General features: G+C 41.2%; 1 protein-coding gene and 1 non-coding gene across 3 annotated transcripts in view; both read right to left on the bottom strand.

Annotated features, from left to right (window-relative positions):
- The window catches only part of DENND2A (DENN domain containing 2A), a 187,179-nt gene that overhangs the window by 146,075 nt on the left and 17,180 nt on the right, over positions 1–23,924 (bottom strand). The gene's annotated exons all lie outside the window — the stretch shown is intronic.
- On the bottom strand, positions 10,461–10,585 carry LOC122730271. Its single transcript, XR_006353461.1, has one exon. It is a non-coding gene; the product is annotated as a U6atac minor spliceosomal RNA (small nuclear RNA).

The following is a 23,924-nucleotide window of genomic DNA, read 5'->3' as shown; positions in this document are numbered from 1 at the left end:
GTAAAAATACTGTTAATTGGCAATAAAACTTAAAGGAGACAGTGAGAATTTGACAAGCAATAAACTTTTAAACTAACTATACTGGGGCAGGGCTGGGTATCTTCCAGACCCCATCCTCAGAGTTTAATCTGACTCAAATCCATAATCATCTCACACAGGGAGAAACTGAAAAGCTCACCTGTTCTCCAGATCTCTCTCCTACTGTCCTTCCAATTAAGCATGGAATTCTTGCCCCCAGAGTCACTCCTCTGGGTGAAGGCATTAACTCTAGAGTAAGGGCTCTTTACCACATTCGTGTTGTCAATGGTCCCCTTTGGCAGTCTGGTGAAGTCTATGGACCCCTTCTCAAAATACTCTTTTAGAGTGCATATGATATAATACATAGGATTACAAAGGAAACCAGACATATCATAATATCTAGCATTGATCAAGCACTTACTAGGTGCCAGGCACTTTAAAAAATTATCTCATTTGATTCTTACAACTGTGATGTTTAAAATCTAAACTGTGGTCGCCTTAAATTAGAAGCTTCAGCACCAGTCTTTGGGCATTAAACATTTATTAAAGCATACAGGTATTCACAAAGAGTTCAGAAAGTTAAGAAAAAGCCTATCTAGCCTAGAGTTCCAGCCTGGGTGGGTTCTTCCTCAAGTCCTCCTCCATGAGCCTGCTTTAATCAGGAACTCTCTCCAGCAAACTCATTGTGGAAGCTTTTTATAGGTCTGGAACAGGGGCGGGCCTTACACACTACTTCAAGCTGATTGGTTGGCATCATCCAAATCCATTGGTTCTGAAGGTGTTCTCAAGGTGTAATTACAATCCAGTTAACTTGAAGTAAGCTAATCAGCAGTTAATCACTCTCACTTGATTCAATCAGTCTAGATTAATCTCCAGGTGGGTGTTTGAGTATCTGCTAAATCTCATTATTTCATCACACAACAACTGTGGGAGGTAGGTGCTATTATTATCCCCATTTTAAGTGATGAAGAAATTGAGGAAAACAGATCATAAGTGACTTGCCCGAGGTCACAAAGCTAGTAAGTATCTGAGGCCAAATTTGAATTCAGGTCTTCCTGACTCCAGGCCTGGAGTTCTATCCAGTGCCTTAACTAGCTACTGTATATCTATATCCAGTTTTTATATATATAAAATGTAGGGGCAACTAGGTGGCACAGTGGATAGAGCACTGGCCCTGGATTCAGGAGAACCTGAGTTCAAATCCTGCCTCAAACACTTGACACTTACTAGCTGTGTGACACCCTGGGCAAGTCACTTAACCCTCATTGCCCCTCAAAAACAAAATAAAACAAAAAAACCCAATAATATGTGATATCAAATTCACAGACACCAGGTTAGTAAGCCTTGTTCTAGAGATTCCTATTACACTGCAAGTAGACTACCTAGATGAAATAATACATCAACCCCCTATTGGGTCCTTGGCCCAGCTCCCTCATTCCCAGCTCTACCCTCACATGCCCCCAGAAAATGAACCAGACAGCAAGGGCTCTGGCAGCAGTAGACTGTGCCCATGCTTACTCTGGCAGAGTTCCCCCATTGACCTGAGGTCATAGCTGTACTTCCAAATGGGGATTCTTGGGCTCAGGGAAGACCAACATGTTGCCCTATTGGAGTCAAGTCTTGACTAGGTAGGTGACTGGACTCCTTTAAAGTCCAGACAGACACCCTGCCCTGGCCCCCGCCCCCCACTCCCCACCAGGCTTCACTGGGCTGCCTAGAAAGTCTGGAGCAGACTGTTAAGAGGTAGCAGTACTTCACAGGAAGTTTCTGTTGGCACAATCTGGCCTTCTGGAAGACATTCTGGCTGTTACTTCTGACCTCTGCCCAACCCCTGTTTCATCCCTCTTGTTTCTTGTTTAAGGCCTAGCTCACTTGACCATGCCTTTCTTTGGCTGTTCCTCCCATCACCTGATTTTGATTCCCACTCATGTTATCTTCTCTGATGGACAGTAAGCTCCTTGAAGGAAAAGACTGTTTCATTTTTAAATCTCCAGCACTTAGACACTTAATAAATGCTTATTGATTAATAGAGCTCATCAAACCAAATCCAGAACTGGAATAATGGTCACCAGTTATTCATTCCTTCGACAATAATTCATCAATCAATCAATCAATCAACCAGCATTTATTAAGTACCTACTATGTGCTAGGCACTGAGCTAAGAGATACATAACTAATAAGCAACTGTTTTATGCAAGGCACCGTATTCTGTCATTTTCTTACATACCCATTATCAGGGCCTGCTCCCTGGCTTGACTATGGCCACCCTGTTGGGGAAAGATCCCTGACCTTACACCACTGAAGCCTGGGGCAGTTTGGGCTAATTTACTGCTGTGGGATAGATGACTTCAGAGCCACTCCTTAGGGACTGCTAGAGGACAGTGTCACAAGGCTGCCTGATGACCAGTAAAAACCAGAACTTGTGGGCATCCTCCTAGTGACTGAAATCACTTGCTGTGTCCCCAAGAAATCATTCTCTCAGACTCCTGGACAAACGGGGCATTGCCCTGACTATCCACTGGCCACTTAACATGATCTATTGGATGTAGGCAGCAATGATTTGCTGCATCAAATAAACTGAGCTACTCCTTGTTTCCTTACAATACCATGTGCCAGTGCCTTGACTTTTGTCCTGGGCCAAAGATTGCATCAGTGCAGTGAGCTTCCAGTTCAACAACTCCTTCCAGGTATGCAGATAGGCTATTTGCCTTTAACTTATAGAAACACTTTGGAAACTTTGGTTTCAGAATCCCTTTATGCTCTTAAAAGTAACTGAGCACCTCCCCATGCCTGCCAGGACGCAGCCAGGTGGCACAGTAGAGTGCCAGTCTCAGAGTCTTCCAGAATTCAAATCTGACCTCAGACATTTACTTAACTGTGTGACCCTGGGCAAGTCACTTAACCCTGTTTTCTCACCTTCCTTATCCATAAAATGAACTGGAGAAGGAAATGGCAAACCACTCCAGTATCTTTGCCAAGAAAACCCCAAAGGGGGTAGAGAAAATTTGAATACTGCTGAACAAAAACAATCGCTCTCCCACCCCAACAGAGAACTTTTGTTTATGGGGAATATATATATATATATATACATATATGTGTATCCCTGTTCTACTTCCTAAATGATTTCCCTCTCTAATATTCAATAATATATTTACCATATTAGAAATTAAAACATCTAAGTATTGTTATAAAAATAGTTTTGACCTCACAGATACCCTGAAAGGGTCTCAGGGACCACCAAGAGTCTCTACACTATACAATCTGAACTCATCTTCTTGACTCCAAGTATAGCACTCTATCCACTTCACCACCTAGCTGCCATGATTAAATGGCTTTAATTTTTATATTATACTTATTGCATAAATGAATATATGTGTAGATATAGTGTTTCTTGGGCAGTTAGGTGGTGAAGTGGATAGAATGCTGGCCCGGAATAAGGAAGACATGGTCCTGAGTTCAAATCTGGCCTCAGACACTTACTAGCTCTGTGACCCTGGACAAATCATTCAACTCTGTTGGTCTCAGTTTCCTCATTTGTAAAATGAATTAGAGAAGGAAATGACTAGTATTTCTGCCAAGAAAATCCCAAATGGGGTCATGAATAGTCAGATACTACTCAACCACTGAATGATAGTAAAGTCTGAGGTAAAATTTGAACCCAGATCCTTCTTCTGTCCACACCCAATGTCACCCAGTGCTACCTAACTGCTACAAACACAAACACAAAATACCGGAGATACAAAAACTGACACAATTTTTATTCTCAATTAGCTTATATTCTCAAAAAGGCACACATGTACTTATATAATTAGAAGTAGCAGCTATGAAATTCCCTGTGTGTGTGATTCCAGCATGATAATACCCCTATTACCAAAGAAGATGCAGTCCAATACAGACTGAATCTTTTAGGGTGGTCTTCTGCTTGGTGATCTGGCAGCTGAGGTGGCCTCTTTCACCAATCCAAGGGACTGAGCCATATAAAGGAAATGCAAAGGCTCTGTGGTTTGGTGAACAAAGATAACTCTCAATGAACATAAAGAATCGGGAGGAAAAAAATAAAAAGAGAGAAAGAGAAAGATTCAGAGGAAGGGAGGGGACTCCAGGGAAAAAAGAATGAAAGGAAGGAAGAATTGAGCAAGGCTCAGTGAAGAATAGTCGTGTCAGTTTAGGGGGAAGGGGAGGAAAGGGAAATCTAGTTCTGTTCTGTCTAATGCATCATGGCTAATCACTTTGCTTATACAGCTCATTCATTACTGCACAATCTATGGCCTATCTGTGGTGAAGCCAACTATGGCCCTTTAAGAAGCCAGCCCAGAGGGCCTCTCATATTCACTGAGGCATTATTCGAGGGCCCTGAGAGACCTTTCAGGGAGAGGAAGGAACTCACTGTCCCTCTCATAATGCTCTGCACAGCCAATAGCTTTTGGAATGCCTCCACTTGGCTGGCCTGCTAGATACGGCTCTTCTATCCTGTGCTTGGCAAAGGGCCCAAAGAGACTTCAAGGAGACTAGCCATCCCAGTTCTCCCCTCAGCCACCCACTCCCTAGTACATCTGTGCTCAGAACTTCAGACAGAAACCTGAAATGATTCAGTCTTACTCTGTTGTAGCCTCCTCCTCTTCATCTCCCTCCCCCTTCTAAATTGGCAACCGCTCTAAGCTGAAGTGGGAATACAGTCAGCAGAGTGTCCAAGACCAGTTCTGTGGGTCACCAATTATCCACATGACCCACTTTTCCAAGGCAACTGGGTTTTCTTGCTCTGCTCATTCACCTCCATTTATCAGGGAAGTCAAGAAGGGGTAAAGCCTATTAAATCAGCTGGTTTTTCTCCTAGGCATCTAACAAAGACAAAACTAAAAAGTGAACTGGCAGGGGTGAAGGTGGGGAGGTAGAAGGAGGAAGAGAGTTACAGGTGTGAATGATGTTGGCACTGTGTGACATCACCACATTGGTATACCAATGACATTATATTCTGGGTTCTATAGAAGAGTAGGCATTCATGTAGTGCTATGGGGAGGGGGAGAAGAGAAGGGAGATGAGGTCTGGATCTGATTTCACTGGTGTAGGGAACTAGCTCACCATGTAGAGACTCCATCCACTAATGTAGATCAACAACTCATCTGTTTTTTATTATCACAGAGAGTTGCCCGGGGCCATGAAGTTAAGTGTCTTGTTCTTTGACGGGCAGTTTGGTATATGCCAGAAACTAGACTTGAACCCAGGGCCTCCTGACTTGCAAGGCCACTAGACCCCACTGTTTCTCACATATTGCTAAGAAGCTTTACAAAACTGCTCAACATATATTATTTTATTTAATTTGATCCTCATGACTCTGAGAGGTTGCTACTAGGGGGTATTACTAACTGTTGTTGTGGTTGTTTTCAATTTTCCTGATGAGGGCACATAAATTTTTTATTTTTATTTTTGGTGAGGCAGTTGGGGTTAAGTGACTTGCCTAGGGTCACACAGCTAGTAAGTGTTAAGTGTCTGAGGCTGGATTTGAACTCAGGTCCTCCTGACTCCAGGACCAGTGCCTAGCTGCCCCTGAGGACACATAAAATTTAGGCAACTTTTCCATGGTTATACAACCAGAAAGTGTGGGAGGGAGGATGCTGATTTCCCGGTCCAGCAAGCATCTTTTCATTACAGCCTACATAGATCGAAGTCATCCAATGAATGTCAGAACTAGAAAGGACCTGAGCAGCCATCTAGTTCAACTCTCTCATTTCACGGATAAGAATGAAATCCCCCCCCCACCCCCCAAAGCAAAGTGACTCGATGAAAACCACGGAGCCAAGCTACCATTTCCTTTATCATTCTCATCAACTTCACACCAGAGCTTGAGGAGTGCATCAGTATCGCTATCTTATTCTTTGTATTCTGTTCTTCTTGAAGATGGCAGCTGGAATATAGGAAGCGCTTTTACATGTTTCGTAACTTGTTTTTCTTCAGGATCTTCTGGAGGCTGTCCAACTACATGATGTCATTAAATAGCAGCAAGTTCAGGCCGTGGGATGTAGATCCTATTGCAGTAGCATGTGTGTGGATTCATTATTCATTGATTCACATAATAACAAAAATTTGCGGAGAATCTACGATAGATCAGGAACTGTTTCCATGCTCTTTTTATGTCGTATGCATTGTTGGTCAGCAAATAAAGCACTTTTATAGCATTCTAGGTCATGGAAGGTCTTAATCCATTTAACAGCAAAGGTACTCTTTAGTACAGGGGTAGACAGATGGTACAGTGGATAGAGCACCAGGTCTGGAGTCAGGAAGACCTGAGTTCAAATCCAGCCCCAGATACTTACTAGCTGGGTGACCCTGGACAAGTCACTTAACCCTGTTTGCCTCAGTTTCCTCATCTGTAAAATGAGTTGGCAAAGGAAATGGCAAACCACTCCAGCATCTTTGCCAAAAAAATTCCAAATGGGATCACAAAGAGTCATACATGACTGAAACGACTGAACAATAAACAACACCCTATAGTACATCTGTTCTTCATTTCAAAGCTTCACTAACAACCAGTTTAAGGTACTGTTATCATAATGTTTAGGATTCCCAATCCCTACACATCTGTGTGTAAATATTGTGAGGTGATTCTTTCACTGATTCCTTCTTTTCCTTCTTACATAGACCCCATTACCCATTTGTATTCTGATTCTAAAAAAATATTTGTGCCCCCACATACCTCCTAGACAATGAGAGTTTGTGGCATGAAGCCAGTGGGCAGTGTTTTGAGCTGAGCCTGACTCATGTCAGCCCCCTGGTAGTTCAGATTCAATAGTAGAGTAAAATGAAATGCTTGTAGGGAATTGAACAGTTAACAAAAGGAGATTTACTTAGCCATAGCAAGAGAAGGATATTCAGTGAGGATGGACAATTAAGACACCTTGACATGGTTTGGCTGAAGAAAGCTCCCTTGCATGAGCTGCCTATCATAATTCACCAAGCATTAGAGAGCACCCATGAGCCCAGATGGCTATCTTGTATTCATACACAGGAGTCCAGGAAGCAATGTCAACAGTCTGATCCTTTATTCCCCTGAACCAATCAAATATCAAGGATGGTCTTGATACCTTTTAAGGAAAACTAGCCTAACTTGCATGGGTTCAAGGAGGAGATTGTTCCTATTACAGATGGGCATAGTAATCTAAAAATTCTCTGTCAGCCTGCATTTTTAGTTATTAACCATGTTGTTATATAATAAGGGATTTTTTTCAAGAGCTTAGTCAATTACTGTACCACAAGAAACAATGAAGACTTTAGAGAAGCATGGGAAGACTTGTCTGAATTGATGAAGAATGAAGGGAGAACTAGGAAAATAGTATACACATGATTACAACAATGTAAATAGAAAGAACAACAATAACATAAAAAGGAAACTGAATGATGTATAATTATAATGATTAAGCTTGGCCCAGTAAAAGAGAGGAGAAAAGGAACCATTTCCCCTCTTTGCAGAGAAGGGGACTGTGTAATTTAAGATTCTATGGTTTCTATGGATACCAATCATAACCAATACTGTCAGACTCTATTAATATGCTGATTAGTTTCATTGACTTTCTTTTGCCTTTTCCTTTTTTATTCTTTGTTACAAGAGATGGCTTTTTGGGTGGAGGAGAGGAGAACAATACATTTGGAAATGAAAGTGATGTAAAGGGGCAGCTAGGTGGCTCAGTGGATAGAGCACTGGCCCTGGAGTCAGGAGTACCTGAGTTCAAATCCAGCCTCAGACACAATACTTACTAGCTGTGTGACCCTGGGCAAGTCACTTAACCCCAAATGCCTCACTTAAAAAAAAAAGTGATGTAAAAACAAACTGCATAATTTTGTTAGATGGAGAACTTATTCTGTCTTTTCTTAATCGTATTTACAAATGTGGGTAGCACTTCCTCCATTGATATTTGTACAACATCAAGAAATTTAGAGTAAGGCCTCTAGGACACTGACTGGGTGGACCCCTGCAGAGTATCATTTATAGGAGTATATGGACAAAAGTTACATAGGATGAGGAGTGGATGAGCTGCAATCTGCACTGGTAAGGGCATAGCACTCCTATTAATGAGATCACAGATCCCTTGAAGTATTGAGCATTTATGAAGACTGCCCTGAGAGTGATTTTTAGATATTTGCTTATGATTTTAGTGTTTTTTAAGGAAGCTGATTGAACAACCCCTCTGAAACAATAATAGCAGCAGGAGGAGGGATACTTCTGACTTGAGAATGATGGCAAAAATGCCTCATACTTTCTTCATTGTAATTTTCCATCTTTACACCCATGAAGTTTTTTTTAATGCCCACATAACAATTCTTACATGAAGGGGTGTGGTAATATCATCCTAGTGGTATAAGAATACATATTTCATTTCACAATGTTTTGCTTTGTTTTGTGTTTCTCACAGAATAACTTGCAGTGTGGAAATGCTTCCTTAGGCTAGAAGTCAATTGTACTATTTTGCAAAGGGAGAAAAAAAGACAAAGTAGTTCAGCGACTAACTTATATACAAACACTAAGCTTTGGGGAGTACAGATAAAGCAATGGTGATTCCTTAGAGTTAGCTGTTTAACTTTGTAGCCCTAGACTCATTACATTGCTAACATTCTATAAGAGATTTCTGCCATAAAACATCAGATCATAGGTGGTCACAGTCTGGGCTGGAGGTTCTGAGACACCCTGTTGGGTGCATTAACATTGGCCCTTCTCCAGAGGGGAATGAATGTCCCCTAAAATGTGTGCTGCACACCCATTCCATGCATTATGCACACCTATAGGTCAGATGAGCTTGGCCTGTTATGATTTATATATGCTAATATAGCTATACTAAAGATGAATATATTGAATTCATCTTAAATCTTTCATTGAAGAATTCTTTTAGCTTATTTTTTTCCCCCAAAAAAAAGCAAAAAAAAAAAAAAGCTTATTTTTTTCTTGTGGATCACAAGGTCATGAGGAACCAGATTTCAACATCTTTCTAATGCCAACACTTTGAAAATACTTGTACTCCTCTTTGTCCTGAACCTTTTGAGCCATACGGAAGTGCATTTATAATGTCCATAGGAGTAAACTGATATGATGTAGGAGGCTTGATTAGAAGAATAAAATTTGTCCCCCCAACTTCCAGATTGAAATGAAGCCTATGCAAGGAAACTCAGAAGCAAAGATGGGGAAATCACTTTTCCCTCTCTTGTGAAAAATGAGTTTCCCCTTGGAAACAGAAATGTATCTTGGTCTTATATTTGTTTTGTTTGTTTTGGGTTTTTTTGCTGAGGCAATTGGGGTTAAGTGACTTGTCCAGGGTCACACAGCTAGTAGGTATTCAGTATCTGAGGCTGTATTTGAACTCAGGTCCTCCTGAATCCAGGGCCAGTGCTCTATCCACTGCACCACCTAGCTGCCCCTTGGTCTTATATTTGAACATTACGTTGCATTACTTGTCCTGTAGTGTACAGGAACTATTATAATTTCATACTACTGCTTTACATTTAAAATTTTTTCTTTTTCATAGTTTTAGTAAATTGGAGAAGTATGGAATTTCAGAGTTGAAAGGTACCTCGGAGGTCATATAGTACAACCCACTATGTGGGAAAGGAATTCCCATACCTATAGACTATGCATTGAAAACACCAGTTTGTACATTACATACCCTACAAGTGGTTATCCAGCTTCTTTTTCAGGCTCTCCAATGAGGAGAAAACCATTACCTCCTGGGAACTTTCAAGGAGGAGGAGCTATGTGCACTTCGGATGAGTATATCATAGGTGCCTTTGGAGAATATTGACTCTGAAGCAATATATAACTCCAAAACAAAGGGAGGCTGTGAGCTTCATGGAAAGACTGAGTTTGTGCCCATAACAGCTAAATCTAAAGTACCAAGTGTCTTAGATATTTTAGTCATTAAAAATTAATGATAAAACTTTTTCAATTTTTTAATAAAGAAAAAAGGTATGGGGGGAGGGGGGGAGGGCAGTTAGGGCGGGGGGGGGGGGGAGAAAGCAATTTCCCTCCCCCACAAAAAACACCGTCCTCTCATTTTCCCCAGGGGCCTTCTCATTCGTCATTAGCATGATTACTAAGCCATTATTTAACTCTGCTTCTGTGATCATTTCTCTAGCTGCTTCCCCACCTGAATACCATATTAAATAGTTTGGCTCCCTAATTGTTCTTTAGGTATGTATAGCTTGTCTTCAAGTTCTCTGTAAGCAGACAGGGAATAGGTCTTACTCATCTTCTGTATCCTCCTTGCACCAAGCACAGTTCTAGGCTCATGAGCACTCAGTGAATGCTTGACTGGTGCTGGTAGTTGAATATACGTGTTCAGGAATGTGCATTTTTGTGTCTGTGTGACTGTAATTCTCTGGACGTGTAGGTGTATTCAGTTTGCTATGTTTGTAACAATATGTGCCTTAAAAAAAAAAAACAAGTACAGCTGCTTTTATTTTTAAAAACATGGTTAGATAACACACAGTAGGTGGCAATGCCTTCATTGTATATGTGTTGGAAAGGCCATGAGGTCCTCTTCCATCCTTATCAAGGGGAGTGCTAACCTCTCCTTTCATATAATACTTTAGGGGCAGCTAGGTGGCGCAGTGGATAAAGCACCAGCCCTGGATTCAGGAGGACCTGAGTTCAAATCTGATCTCAGACATTTAACACTTACTAGCTGTGTGACCCTAGGCAAGTCACTTAACCCTAATTGTCTCACCACCCCCCCCAAAAAAGTCAACATCATTTAATATGTCTTTTAAGGAAAAACCAATGTATGAAAAACTAAATCCTCTCAACAAATAAATTAGAGGGTGATTATTTACAGTCAAAAATGATCATTTGTTTTAAGAAAGGCTTCCCATCAGGATTCCTCTAAAACTATAAGGGCTTAGGTGTTTAATGCACTGGAGAAGAAAAAAATTTCAATTTTAAATGTTTGAGAAACACATCTACTGCTTAAACTGAGATAAGACCATCTGAATATGAGTATCCCTCTAAATATGTGTGTCGAATCCTATTACCAAATAAACATGCATCATCTTGAAAATCTCTGTGTCGAATACATTTCCAAGCCCAGGTCAATGGCCCATGAACTTGTAGCAATGGTAAACACCACATTCCAATCCATAAAAAAATTGGACAGTCTCTTGGAATGAATGATCATTGGATTTTATTAATATTGCTGCAACTTAAGAATCATGAAGTCTTAGAGTGGGATGGGGTCTCAGAGACCATATTAATCCAACTCGTTGATTTTACCAATTAGGAAATTGGGGAAGCCTAGGGTGTTGGAGTGACTTTCTTAGCAGGGAAAAGAGTCCAGGTGTGTTAACTCCAAGTTCAACACTTTACGTTTTTCAGGGTTGCTGTGTGTATCTATGCTAGTACTGTCTAAATAGATTTTTGATTGCAGATCTGTGTTTCTATGCTTGTCCCCAGGGAAATACCAATGCCATTGCCTCCAATTAGCCCAGCCTTTTGGTTGTGTCTATGAAAACAGTGTTCTTTCACATTCCCTTAGTGTGCACACTCTGTACCCTGCCTTGTCCCCTCCTCTCCCCCCTCCCCAACTTTAGCTTTGGAGCCAAAATTTAAACTTATCCTTACTGTTCGTAAGTATCTGTGTCTGGCTCTGTGGTGTCCCCTGGAAGACCCCTGTGTTACCTAGCAGCTCCACACACAGTCACATGGTATGCCCAAGCCCAGCTGGGCTGATGACCTGTACTGCTTACCCCACTGTCTCTGGGCAAGCTGAATGGTAAGCAATACGTTATTCCCATTATCTCCATTTCCATAGTGACCATCGAGGGGTGCCAATTTTTTTTTAACGCAGTTTGTATTAATCATGGCTCTGAGCAGATGTTTCCATAGAAGCGAATAGAGATAGTATAGTGATGGATGACTGAGGCAAATATTCCTTTAATTTATTCATTTGTTCCGCCAGCATTTATTGAGTACCTATTATGCAAAGCACTGTGCTGGTACACAAAAAAGTATACTATTCAGTTGCTGTTCTGAAGGAGCTCATAATCTTCTAGCAGATAAGCCATGCACAAGTAATGAGAGCATGCACGTGAAGTGCTATGTGAGTGACACGGAACAAATGCTGGATGTGGGCAGAGTTCGATCCCAGCTGTGACGGTAAGTGATGGTTTTATGGAAGAGCTAGCATTGGAGGTGGGCCTGGAAGCATGAGTGGGATTCTGATGGGTGGAAATTGGGGGTAAGGAGAGGAAGGATAAAAGAATCTTTTCTAAGACTGCCTTAGAAAACAGAATCTTTAGGGATTTCCCATCTTGAAAGCATCTAAAACCCTTCCCAGTTCCAGAACCATGGAAACAACTTGTTGATTGAATGCTCTAGATTTATTTTCTTACCTCCAGATTTTCTTCTAAAGAACGGTACCATTAAACTTTATGGCAGAGAAATAGATCCTGAAGATTACATTTCAGATTATCTGTATTTACTCTGCATTTATCTTGTTTTTCCCCCTCTATTAAATTACCTTCATATACTTTGTATTTGTGTGTGTATGTGCATATCTATACACACAGATACATATATACACATATATGTATACATATGTGTGTATATATATATATATAATATCTCCTACAAATCTAGTTATTTACATGTTTTCCTCATTCAAATGTCAGCACCTTGAGAACAGCAACTATTAGTGTCTTCCTTTATATTCCTAGCACCTAGAATGGTCCGCTCTCAGTTACTTGACCACTGTCACTTTGTGTGAAGAATAGAGAGGCAAGACTTTCCATGACTACTCTAGGTTGTAGAATCTGATAAAGGGGAGACTCACTAAATAACAAATCACTAACCAATATTTATACCCCATACATTTTATTTGTATGTGGGCGTTTGCATTTTTTCTCACCCATTAAATTGTAAGCCCCTTGAAGGCAGAGAGGTTTTTTTTCTTTTCTTCCTTTTTTTTTTCTTTTTTCAGGGCAATGAAGGTTAAGTGATTCTCCCAGGGTCACACAGCTAGTAAGTGTCAAGTGTCTGAGGTCGAATTTGACCTCAGGTCCTCCTGAATCCAGGGCTGGTGCTTTATCCACTGCAGCGCCACCTAGCTGCCCCCAGAGAGGTTTTTTTAAGTCTTTTTTTTGCATCCCCAGTACTTGGCACAGTACCTGGAACATAGTAAGAGATGAATAAATGTTTGTTGACTTGACATGACCAATAAATACAAGCTCCCTGAGACAGGGACTGTTTTATGTTTGCCTTTGACTCTTCAGGGCCTAGCACAGTGCTTGACTATTTAGAGGTGATTAATAAATGCTTGCTCATTGGATCAATTAAGGAGGCAGAGCTTATAGAAGGAAAAGTCAAATCATCCCTAATTCACTTAAGTTCTTTGAGGAGGTATTATATGTTAAGGATTGTTAAGGGGTCCCCTGAACTTGTCTTTTTGAGTTGCCATATTTTCTATAAACACTGGACCCACCTTGAGCTGACACAATGTGTTGTTTGCATCACAAGCTGGACTCCCTGAATGTCCTTGGGAGGCAAGACAGAAGCCAGCCAGTCTGCACTAAGCTTGTGCATCTGGGACCCTTGTAGATAAGCAGACCACCTTATCTACATGGTCTAGCAGTTGCCAAGAAAAAAGAATATGCCTTTTTCAGTTGCCTTGCTCCTTCCTTTTGGGAAGGGTTTTGTCCTTTTCTTATCCTACTACACCTTTCCTCCTCCCATACCATGCCCCTTTCTTTAGGTGGAGATTTCTAGTATTCCCTCCTTCTTTTGTCCCCCGTTATAAAAATGCAAACTTCTGTGTGGATTAGAAACTCTTTGGGTTCCACATGCATGTTCATTTCTCTTGTAATAAACCTAGTTTTCACATAAGTTTGGGGAAGTTGCAATTGCCCTGTTGACATATCATCTGGAAAGGGAGATTCAGTGAATTTAATTAATTTAGACTTTTCCAATAGCTTTCACAAAAGGCTCCCTGGGATGGGGCTTCTTAAACTTTTTCCACTCGATCCCTTTTCACCAGAGAAATTTTTACGTGGCCCTGGGTATATAGGTATATAAAATAAGTATACATAACTTTTTGCTGTTGCCAAAGTTTTCACAACCCTCACATTCAGTCACAGAAGCCCATATGGGACCTCAACCCACTGTTTAAGAAGCTAGAGCCTAGGAAACCTCGAGACACCTTTACTGGAAACCAGTCAGTCACCTATCACTGATTAAACTCTTACATGTACCAGGCAAAAAACCAGTCCCTGCTCTCAAGGAGCTCACAATGTAATAGGGGAGACAACATGCCTACACCTACATAATAACGAACTATATAAAGGATGTATCGGGGTGATCTGAGGAGGAAGGCACTAAAATGAAGGAGGATTGGTAAAGGCTTCTTGCAGAAGGTGGGCATTAGTGGGCATGTGAAGGAAGCCAGAGAAGGCAGGAGGTAGAAATATGGAGGAAACGTTCCAGGGGGTGGGGGTGGAGGGGCACAAGACAGTCAATGAAAATGCTCAGATTTGGGAGACAGAGGTCATGTGCAAGCATCAGCAGGGAGGCTAGTGTCACTGAATCACAGAGGTGACTAAGGTGCATGAAGACTGGACGGTAAGAAGGGGCCAGGTCAGGAAGGGCCAGACAGATTATATTTAATCCTGGAAGTAACAGGAAGCCGCTGGAGTTATAGAAGCGGTGAAAATCAAGGACCTGCGCCAGTTCAGGGGGAATTCCTACTTCATCCTGTATATGCCTCATGAATCAGTGTGGCTTATTTTAGGATAGATGGGGCCAGACTCTTGACCACAGCCCAGTGCCCCGATATGAGTATACTCTTCCTCCTTCTGGCTCTATCCCCAGTACCTCATTGCCTAGCCTCCTCACCACCACAGCATCCTTATAGGCATAGAGGCTCAATATGACACCCTCTCTAAGAACTCACTGTGGCAGGTGGATTCCCAGACTCCAATTTTGCAGGTTTCACAACCTCAGGAGTCTTGGGTAATTGATGTGTTTAATGGGAACTCCAGGAAGATGACCCCAATTCCTTAGCTATCACATTGCTTATATAAAGCACATCATACCTGTGCTTCTGGAAGATTGGTTTGACAGCCCAGTGGAGGTGGGGAGTGGGGTGGATCAGAGTGGAGAGATCGGGAAAAATGTGTGCCTCATTTCTAAAAAAAAAAAATCAAGCCCTGAAACCCTAGCACTGCTGCCTTACTTAGCATCAGAAAGAAAGAGCACATCAAAGCACAAGCACAAGCACAAAAGACACCCCCAGTCACTGATTAAAAAGCTTCTAAACTCAGGTCATCAAAGTAAGTACCTTAGGTACAGAGGATCCTCCCAGGTCAAGATAAAAATCTGTCTCTAGAAGTCAAACAAGCCAACATGACATTAGAATTCTAAATTAAAAATGTAAAGCTTTGATCTAGGGAAACTGTATTGGGGGGGCGGGGCAATGAGGGTTAAGTGACCTGCCCAAGGTCACACAGCTAGTAAGTGTCAAGTGTTTGAGGCCAGATTTTAACTCAGGTCCTTCTGAATCTAGGGTCAGTGCTTTATCCACTGCGCCACCTACCTAGCTGCCCCTGGGAACTGTCTTTTAAAAGCAAAGCCATTTTAACATAAACATTAAAACTGAGGACAAGAAGACAGGAAGTTTGCACTTGGGCACTTTCCCTTCTGCCCACGCACAAATAGGAACTGGAAACTGGCCCACCACCTCCAAACCGCCCCCACTCAGTTGCTAAATAAGCATCAATTACAAGCTTAGTAAGTGTCAGGCACGGTTGTTAAATATGCGGATACAAAGAAAAAACTGAAAACAGTTCCTGCCCTCAAGGAGTAATGGAGGAAAATAGCATACAATTTATCTCGGTGTATGCAAGACTGACAAGGAATGGATGGAAGGCAGCCTTAAAGGGGAAAGTATTAGCTGTTAACACCTCAGACGGAAGAAACCAGGGACTCTAAGAGGCGAAGGAGAGCAGGCTGAGTATTCCAGGCACAAGGGATACCCAGAAGCAAAAGCCTGGAGGGGGAACCAGGCTTTTGTTTGTTTGTTTTCTTCCTCTTGGGTATTTCTGCTTACTCCCAAAGCACAGGCTAAGTCTCAAGCACATCCTGGTTTCAGGTACAGCCTTTGCAGAACAAGGGCTCTGTGTCTTCATTTATTAGTCCCTGGGGGCTGCTAGATGGTGCAGTAGATAAAGCACCAGCCCTGGATTCAGGAGGACCTGAGTTCAAATTTGACCTGAGATACTTGACACTTACTGGCTGTGTGACCCTGGGCAAGTCAACTCAACCCTCACTGCCCCGGAAAAAACCCAACAAAATAAAAAAAAAAAAAAACCAAAAAACTAGAATGAGCTGTAGGTGAACACTGACAACCTTGGGCAAAACGAAAATTGGGAAAAGTAGTCTCCAACATTCCTATCCCCCACCCTCTTCTCTGTTCTCCAATAAAAACAGGATCCAATATCAATCAACTATACTAGTCCATTGCTAGACTGACTAAATTCATCGCTTTATCAAGAATGCATTTGACTTTTTAAGTGTTTTATTTCCGACTGTGAAATTAAAAAGTTGTCTTCTTTAATCAAGAAACAAATGGGGAGATATACAGGGTGCCCCAAAAGTCTTTGTGCAGTTTTAAGCCTCTAAGACTTTTGGGATACTCTGTCTTGAGAGGGTAGAAGTGATCTCTGGGACCAGGTTGGATCTGAAAGCAAATCAGATTAAGTTCCTTCAGGAAGAGGTTCTTAAGCAGGAGTCTGAATTTTTCACGTGTTCAGTATTTTGACAACTCTTTCAATATAATGTTTCTTTTGTAAACCTATTTCATGCATTTAAAAACACTATTCTAAGAAAGGGTCCGTTCACTTCTCCAGATTGCCAAAGGGGTCCATGAGAAAAAAAGGGTTAACACCTGCTTGCGGGACAGTGTATGGAGTTGTTTTTTTGAAGTCATCCGAAAGAAGGGTCCAGAGAGCTCCTATTCCCTCTGCCCAACCAAGGGTACTCTGAAGCCATTGGGGAAGAGGACTTCAGCACCTGGACCCACTTATGGCTTCTAGGATTCTATTTCCAGGAGCAGCAAATTGAGGAGGTAAGGTGATTTGTCCAAGGTGATACAAGTAGCATAGCTGAGATTCTTACCCAGGGCCTTGTACCTCAGTCCAATGCTCTTCCCCTTACACCATGCTATCTCTAATTACACTGGAAAAGCCTGATTAATGGAGTAGCTACTGATTACTGTTCTTAGATTGCTCTTTATCCTTAAAATCTTGGAGGTTTACCTTCGAATTGGACAGTTAGGATGGGAGAGGGGATTAGAGAGATGAAAAGAATTATTCTTTGATTCTATTCTATAGAAACCAAAATAATACTCTCTTTTGGCCTGAATGAAATCAAGCCAGGGAAAAGACCCATGAGTCCTTGGAATTTATTAAGAGAGGATTGAACTGATGATGATTTTCCTTAAATAAAAAAAAAAAATGGATTCTTATCATTTGGATAAGAAAATTTCCTACTTTTTAGTTCAAGGAAGCAAAAAGGGTTAAATAAGTCTTAGAGAAGAATCTATTGTCTGTAAGCAAATAGGAAATCAAAGGCTGTGCTAGAGATCTGACGGCTAAAATCTCTAATAAAAACAAACAGTTCCAATTTCTATAGAGCTGTACAGATTACAAAAAAGAAGCTTTCCTCAAAACTCTGTAAATATTATTATTTGAATTTAATAGATAAAAAAGGGAGTTTTTTGACTGTTTTCTCTCGCAACCTAGCTAATGTGGGAATGCTTTCCATAACTACTCATGTATAACTTATTTTGAAATGCTTGAGTTCTAGTGGGTGGGGGGTGGGAATGGAGGAGAAAGAGAAGTTGGAACAATTTTTTTTAAAAATTGATGTTAAAATTTGTTTTTACATATATTTTGGAAAATAAAATTCTATTCAAAAAAATAAAAATAAATAAAATTCTATTAAAAAAAAAAAGATTGAGTCTCTGGGGCAGCTAGATGGCGTAGTGGTTAAAGTACCGGCCCTGGATTCAGGAGTACCTGAGTTCAAATCCAGCCTCAGACACTTGACCCTTACTAGCTGTGTGACCCTGGGCAAGTCACTTATATCCCTCAGTGCCTGGAAAAAAAAAAAGGTTGAGTCTCAGAGACAGTGACTTGCCTAAAGTCACAAAGCTGTTGGTTTTGTTTGTTTGTCCTTTGTTCTCAAAGATGCCTATGACCTTAGGAGGTGATGTCATGACTTGTACTGGATTGGATTTAAGGGAGGGAGGACTGTGCAAGGTCACCAGCCTTACTCTCTCCTCCAGAGCCATCTGGGTCCAGTGGCAAGATATACATCAGGACAACTGGAGCTGGCCCTGGATGTTTTAAGGCACTTAGGGTTAAGTGACTTGCCCAAGGTCACACAGCTAGTAAGTGTCTGAGATTTGAACTCAGGTCCCCTGGACTCCAAGGCCAGCACTATCTCTACTGTACCACCTAACAAGTATTGGTAGATTAAAGTCCAGAGTCCTTTCTGCTATACCACATGCTGCCTCTACTGCCATACTTCTTTCTGGATCCACACAGCAGCTCTGCCTAGAAGTTAAGCAACTCGTGGAGATTATTTTGAGCCCAGGAGGATTAAAAAAAAAAGGCTATGTTATGATCTGTCCCTATTTTGTTCTCCAGTGGATGTCAATAGAAGCTTCCTTCTTCTGACACTTCCCATTGCCTACTGTTTGGATTTAGTGACACAGAGTCAAGGACACAGGCTTCCCTTCTTTAATTAGGTCCAAAAAATTAAAAACATAAAAAGATACCGGACAGAATGGAGTACCTATCAGGTCATCAACAAGGTCTAGAAGGTCTGATGGAAGAGCTAAATCTACAGGAGGAGACTGGAGTCTGTGATTCCTTTCCCATGCATTAATCTATTTATGGAAGCTCATTTCCTTACAGGAAATGCCAAGTACCACTTTTTTTTTTTTTTTTGCAGGGCAATGAGGGTGAAGTGACTTGCCTAGGGTCACGTAGCTAGTGTCAAGTGTCTGAGGCCAGATTTGAACTCAGGTCCTCCTGAATTCAGGGCTGGTGCTTTATCCACTGTGCTACCTAGCTGTCTCCCAAGTACCACCTCTGGCCAGCCCCCTGCAGAGACTGGTCGCTGGTCTAGCAGTCCAGGCTTTCTTTAGCTGGATCTGATGGCTCGCCCCACTGTCATAGGACTATTCCATCTCTATATAGGTGAACATTTCCTTTAGTGATACCTTTCTTAGTTATCCTTTTCAGTACTTCTGGTCATGTATATAAATAAAAATGCTTGTGCAATGAGCAGAACCAGGAGGGCCAATTATATAACAACATTGTAAAGACAAATAATTTTGAAAGGCTTATGAATTCTGATCTGACCAATAATAACATTAATAGTAGTTAACATTTACTTTTCCTTTTTCCCCTTTTTTTCCTTTTTTTTGTGTAGTTAACATTTATACAGTGTTTTACAGTTTACAAAGCACTTTACCAATATCTCATTTTATCCTTGCAACAGCCCTGGGAAGTAAGTGCTATCATGACTAAAAAGTGTCTGAGGTAGGATTTGAACTCAGGTATTCTTGACTTCAGGTCCAGCATACCATCCACTTTGCCACCCAGCTGCCTAAGATCAATACAATGACCAACCATGATTCTAGAGGTCCCATGATGCTACCCACCTGCTGATGGGGAAGGGATGGACTCAGGATCCAGGTTGTGACATATTTTTTGGACATGGCCAATGTGAGAATTTCTTTTGCTTGACTATTCATAGTTTTTTTGTTTTTGTTTTTGTTTTTTTTTTTGGTAAGGCAATTGGGGTTAAGTGACTTGCCCAGGGTCACACTGCTAGTAAGTGTTAAGTGTCTGAGGCCGGATTTGAACTCAGGTACTCCTGAATCCAGGGCCAGTGCTTTATCCACTGCACCACCTAGCTGCCCCCTACTACTCATAGTTTTACAAGGCAAATTTGTTACAGTGGAATTTCTTGAAAAGACAGTTTCCATTTGTCAAAGTTGTATGTTTTCATTTGGAATTCTAGTGTTTGGTTTTTTTGTTCTAATTGGAGAGGCAGAAGGGAGAGAAAATAGATTTTTGCTTATAAAAGTATAAAAAAGTTTCAATAATGCTTTAAAAAAAAAGCAGAGGAGGACAACTATAGGTCTTAAATTGCTTTATTAATAAGTGGTGAGGAAAAGCTAGGTGGCACAATGGATAGAGCACCAGCCCTGGATTCAGGGGGACCTGAGTTCAAATTTGACCTCAGACACTTGACACTTACTAGCTATGTGACCCTGGGCAAATCACTTAACCCCAATTGCCACACACACGCGCGCGCGCGCGCGCACACACACACACACACACACACACACACAAAGTGGTGAAATTCAAAAGAGAATGAAAGAAAAAGAATATATTAGGACTAGAAAAAAAATTTGGCAAACAGTAGCTCAAAAGACCAAGATAGAGAGATTTCCAAACAGATAAAAATGATTCACAGACCTTCTGAATTGGGCAGGCCCTAAGAGATTATCTAATCTAGCTTTCTCCTTTTAGAAATGAATGCCCGAGAGGCAGCTAGGTGGCACAGTGGATAAAGCACCAGCCCTGGATTCAGGAGTACCTGAGTTCAAATCTGGCCTCAGACACTTGACACTTACTAGCTGTGTGACCCTGGGCAGGTCATTTAACCCTCATTGCCCCACAAAAACAAACAAACAAAAAACCAAAAAAAAAAAATCCTATTAAAAAAGGGGGGACGGGGGGGGGGGGGGGCGGCTAGGTGGCGCAGTGGATAAAGCACCGGCCCTGGATTCAGGAGTACCTGAGTTCAAATCCGACCTCAGACACTTGACACTTACTAGCTGTGTGACCCAGGGCAAGTCACTTAACCCCCATTGCCCCACCAAAAAAAAAAGGGGGGGGACAGCTAGGTGGCACAGTGGATAAAGCACTGGCCTTGGATTCAGGAGGACCTGAGTTCAAATCCAGCCTCAGACACTTAACACTTACTAGCTGTGTGACCCTGGGCAAGTCACTTAACCCTCATTGCCCCGCAAAAAAAAAAAAAAAGAAAAGAAAAGAAATGAATGCTCGGTGTATAACTTATTTTGAATTGCTTGAGTTCTTGCGGGTGGGGGGTGGGAAGGGAGGGAGGAAGAGAAGTTGGAACACAAATTTTTAAAAAATTGATGTCAAAATTTGTGATTTTATAACGTATATTTTAGAAATGAATGCCTAGGATCCAAAGGAGTTCAGTAAGTTGGCCAAGGTCACCCACTCAGTGGTAAGGCTGGGACTGGAACTTAAATCTCACAGAGTCGTAGATTCCTGGATTCAGAAGCCATCAAGTCTAACTCCCCTCATTTTACAGTTGAGGAAACTGAGTCACAGAGAAATTAAGTGACTTGCCCAGGGTAACATAGGTAGTAAGGGTCTGAGGCAGCACTTAATCACTGGCTTTCTGCTCTTTTTACACAAGTTTTTTTTTTTGTTTTTTGGTATTTTTTTTTTTTGAGATTCAACATGCTCTGATTATGACCTGTCTGTAATTTCCATACTTTTCTCTTAGACCCTGTTTTCTCTCCTAAACATTTGTCCCACACTTCCATCTGCCTTGTAGACATTTATATCTGTGTGCGTATATGTATGTACGTATGTATATTTGGATATCCCACTGTTTCCTTAAATGCAGCAGGTCTCAAACTGAGCTCATCTTTCCCCCACCCCCACCTCCCCTAAACTGGCTCCCCCTCCTGACTTCCCTTTTCCTGTTTTGAGTACCACCAATCTCCCAAAGGAAACCACACTTGAAGCACTAGAGTTATCTTTGAGTCCTTCTGCTTCATTGCCCTCCCAATCTAACTGCTCAGCAAGTCCTATAGAGTCTTCCTTCTCAATATTTCCGGTTTTTTTAATTAAATTTTTTTTCCTTCTCAATATTTCTGAAATCAATTCCCCTCCTTCTCATTTTTCCTGTTCCCAGGCTAGTTCAGGCCCTTATCAATATATGCCTGATATATATACTACAGTATGTCAGCTTTGATCTTTTTGTTTCCAATCTATCATGTAACCATAGTAAAACTGGTCTTCCCCAAAACCCTATTTGATCATGCTATCTCCCTAATTAAGGTCCTCTAATGCAAGGCTGCTTCTTCTTTTTTGGGGGTGAGGCATTTAGGGTTAAGTGACTTGCCCAGGATCACACGGCTAGTAGGTGTTAAGTGTCTGAGTCCAGATTTGAACTCAGGTCCTCCTGACTCCAGGGGTGGTGCTCTATCCACTGTGCCACCAAGCTGCCCCACAGGGCTTCTTAAACTTTTCCCATTCAAGATCCCTTTTTGCCCAAGAAATCTTTATATGAACCTGGGGTACATAGGTTTATAAAATAGGTATACAGGGAGCAGCTAGGTGACACAGTGGATAAAGCACTGGCCCTGGATTCAGGAGGACCTGAGTTCAAATCCAGTCTCAGACACTTGACACTAGTTGCGTGACCCTGGGCAAGCCACTTAACCCTCATTGCCCTGCAAAAAACCAATTAAAAAATAGGTATATATACACCTTTTAATGTGGCCAAATTTTTTGGGACTCCCACATTCAGTTACATGACCCCATATGGGGTCTTGACCCAGAGTTTAAGAAGCTTCACTTTAATACATATTAGAAGCTTTGCTCTAATGTGTCTTTGTTGCCCACTGAATAAAATCCAAAGTCCATAATGAGGCATTCAGTACCCTTACATCATCTGGCCCTTCATCTCTAGCTACTCAGTTTCCCCCAAACCATCTATTTCAATAAAAATGATTCCTTCATCTACTCCATTACCTCCACCATTCTGCTTATTTTGTTCCATCCACCTGGTAAGGCCCTTATTCAAATCCTGTACAAAACCCAGCTGAAGTCTCTATAAACAAATTAACCCCTGGCTAGACCTGATCATGTACCCTTCATCCTGTACCTATTCCCCACCTGACAGAGGCACGAGGTGTGCTTCACCAGAAAGTTATGATGGGTCACTGGGTAAAAATTCATTTTCTGGGCAGCTAGGTGGCGCAGTGGATAAAGCACCGACCTTGGATCCAGAAGGACCTGAGTTCAAATCCAGTCTCAGACACTTGACACTTAACTAGCTGTGTGACCCTGGGCAAGTCATTTAACCCTCATTGACCTGAAAAAACAAAACAAAACAAAATTCATTTTCCAATGAATGCTCCATTCCAGCACTTCTCAAAGTATGGTCCATGGATCCCTGGGGATCCTCAAGACCTTTTCAGGGGGTCTGTGAGGTTAAAACTATTTCTATAATAATATTTAGGTGTTATTTGCCTTTTGAAATAATCCTCTCTTTTTCAACTGCCTATCTGAGTCTGGATTTTTTTCATATGCTTTAAACAAAACAACATATCACAACATATTGAATATAGAAGCAAATATGAGAATCCAGCTGTCTTCTATTAAGCCAGACATTAGAGATATGTACAAAAATATGTAAAACAATGCCACTCTTCTTACTAAGTTTTTTGTTTTTGGAAAATAGTTGGGTTTTTCCCTCCACAAAAGTGTGTTATTTATGTTAACATGAAATGAGTTTATTATTATTTTAAATGAATAAATATTTTAAAAATTTTAACCATTTAAATTTCTAATATGATAAATATTGATAGATATAACCAATATAAACAAAGGCTGTTTGGGGTCCACAATAATTTTGAAGAGTGTGAAGAGGTCCTGAAACCAAAAAGTATGAAAACAGATGTCCTCCTATATTTTAGCAAGTTTTTTTCCCTGCACTGGGTATCTTTTAGGGTTTTTCAACTTTTGTATTGATATTTCATTTTCTGCCTTAGTTTTGTTTCCTCAAACTCCTTGAAGGCAAGAACCAATAC

The sequence above is a fragment of the Dromiciops gliroides genome, chromosome 5, assembly GCF_019393635.1.
Source record: "Dromiciops gliroides isolate mDroGli1 chromosome 5, mDroGli1.pri, whole genome shotgun sequence".
Taxonomy (NCBI): Eukaryota; Metazoa; Chordata; class Mammalia; order Microbiotheria; family Microbiotheriidae; genus Dromiciops; species Dromiciops gliroides.
This window is presented reverse-complemented; position numbering and strand designations above follow the sequence as displayed.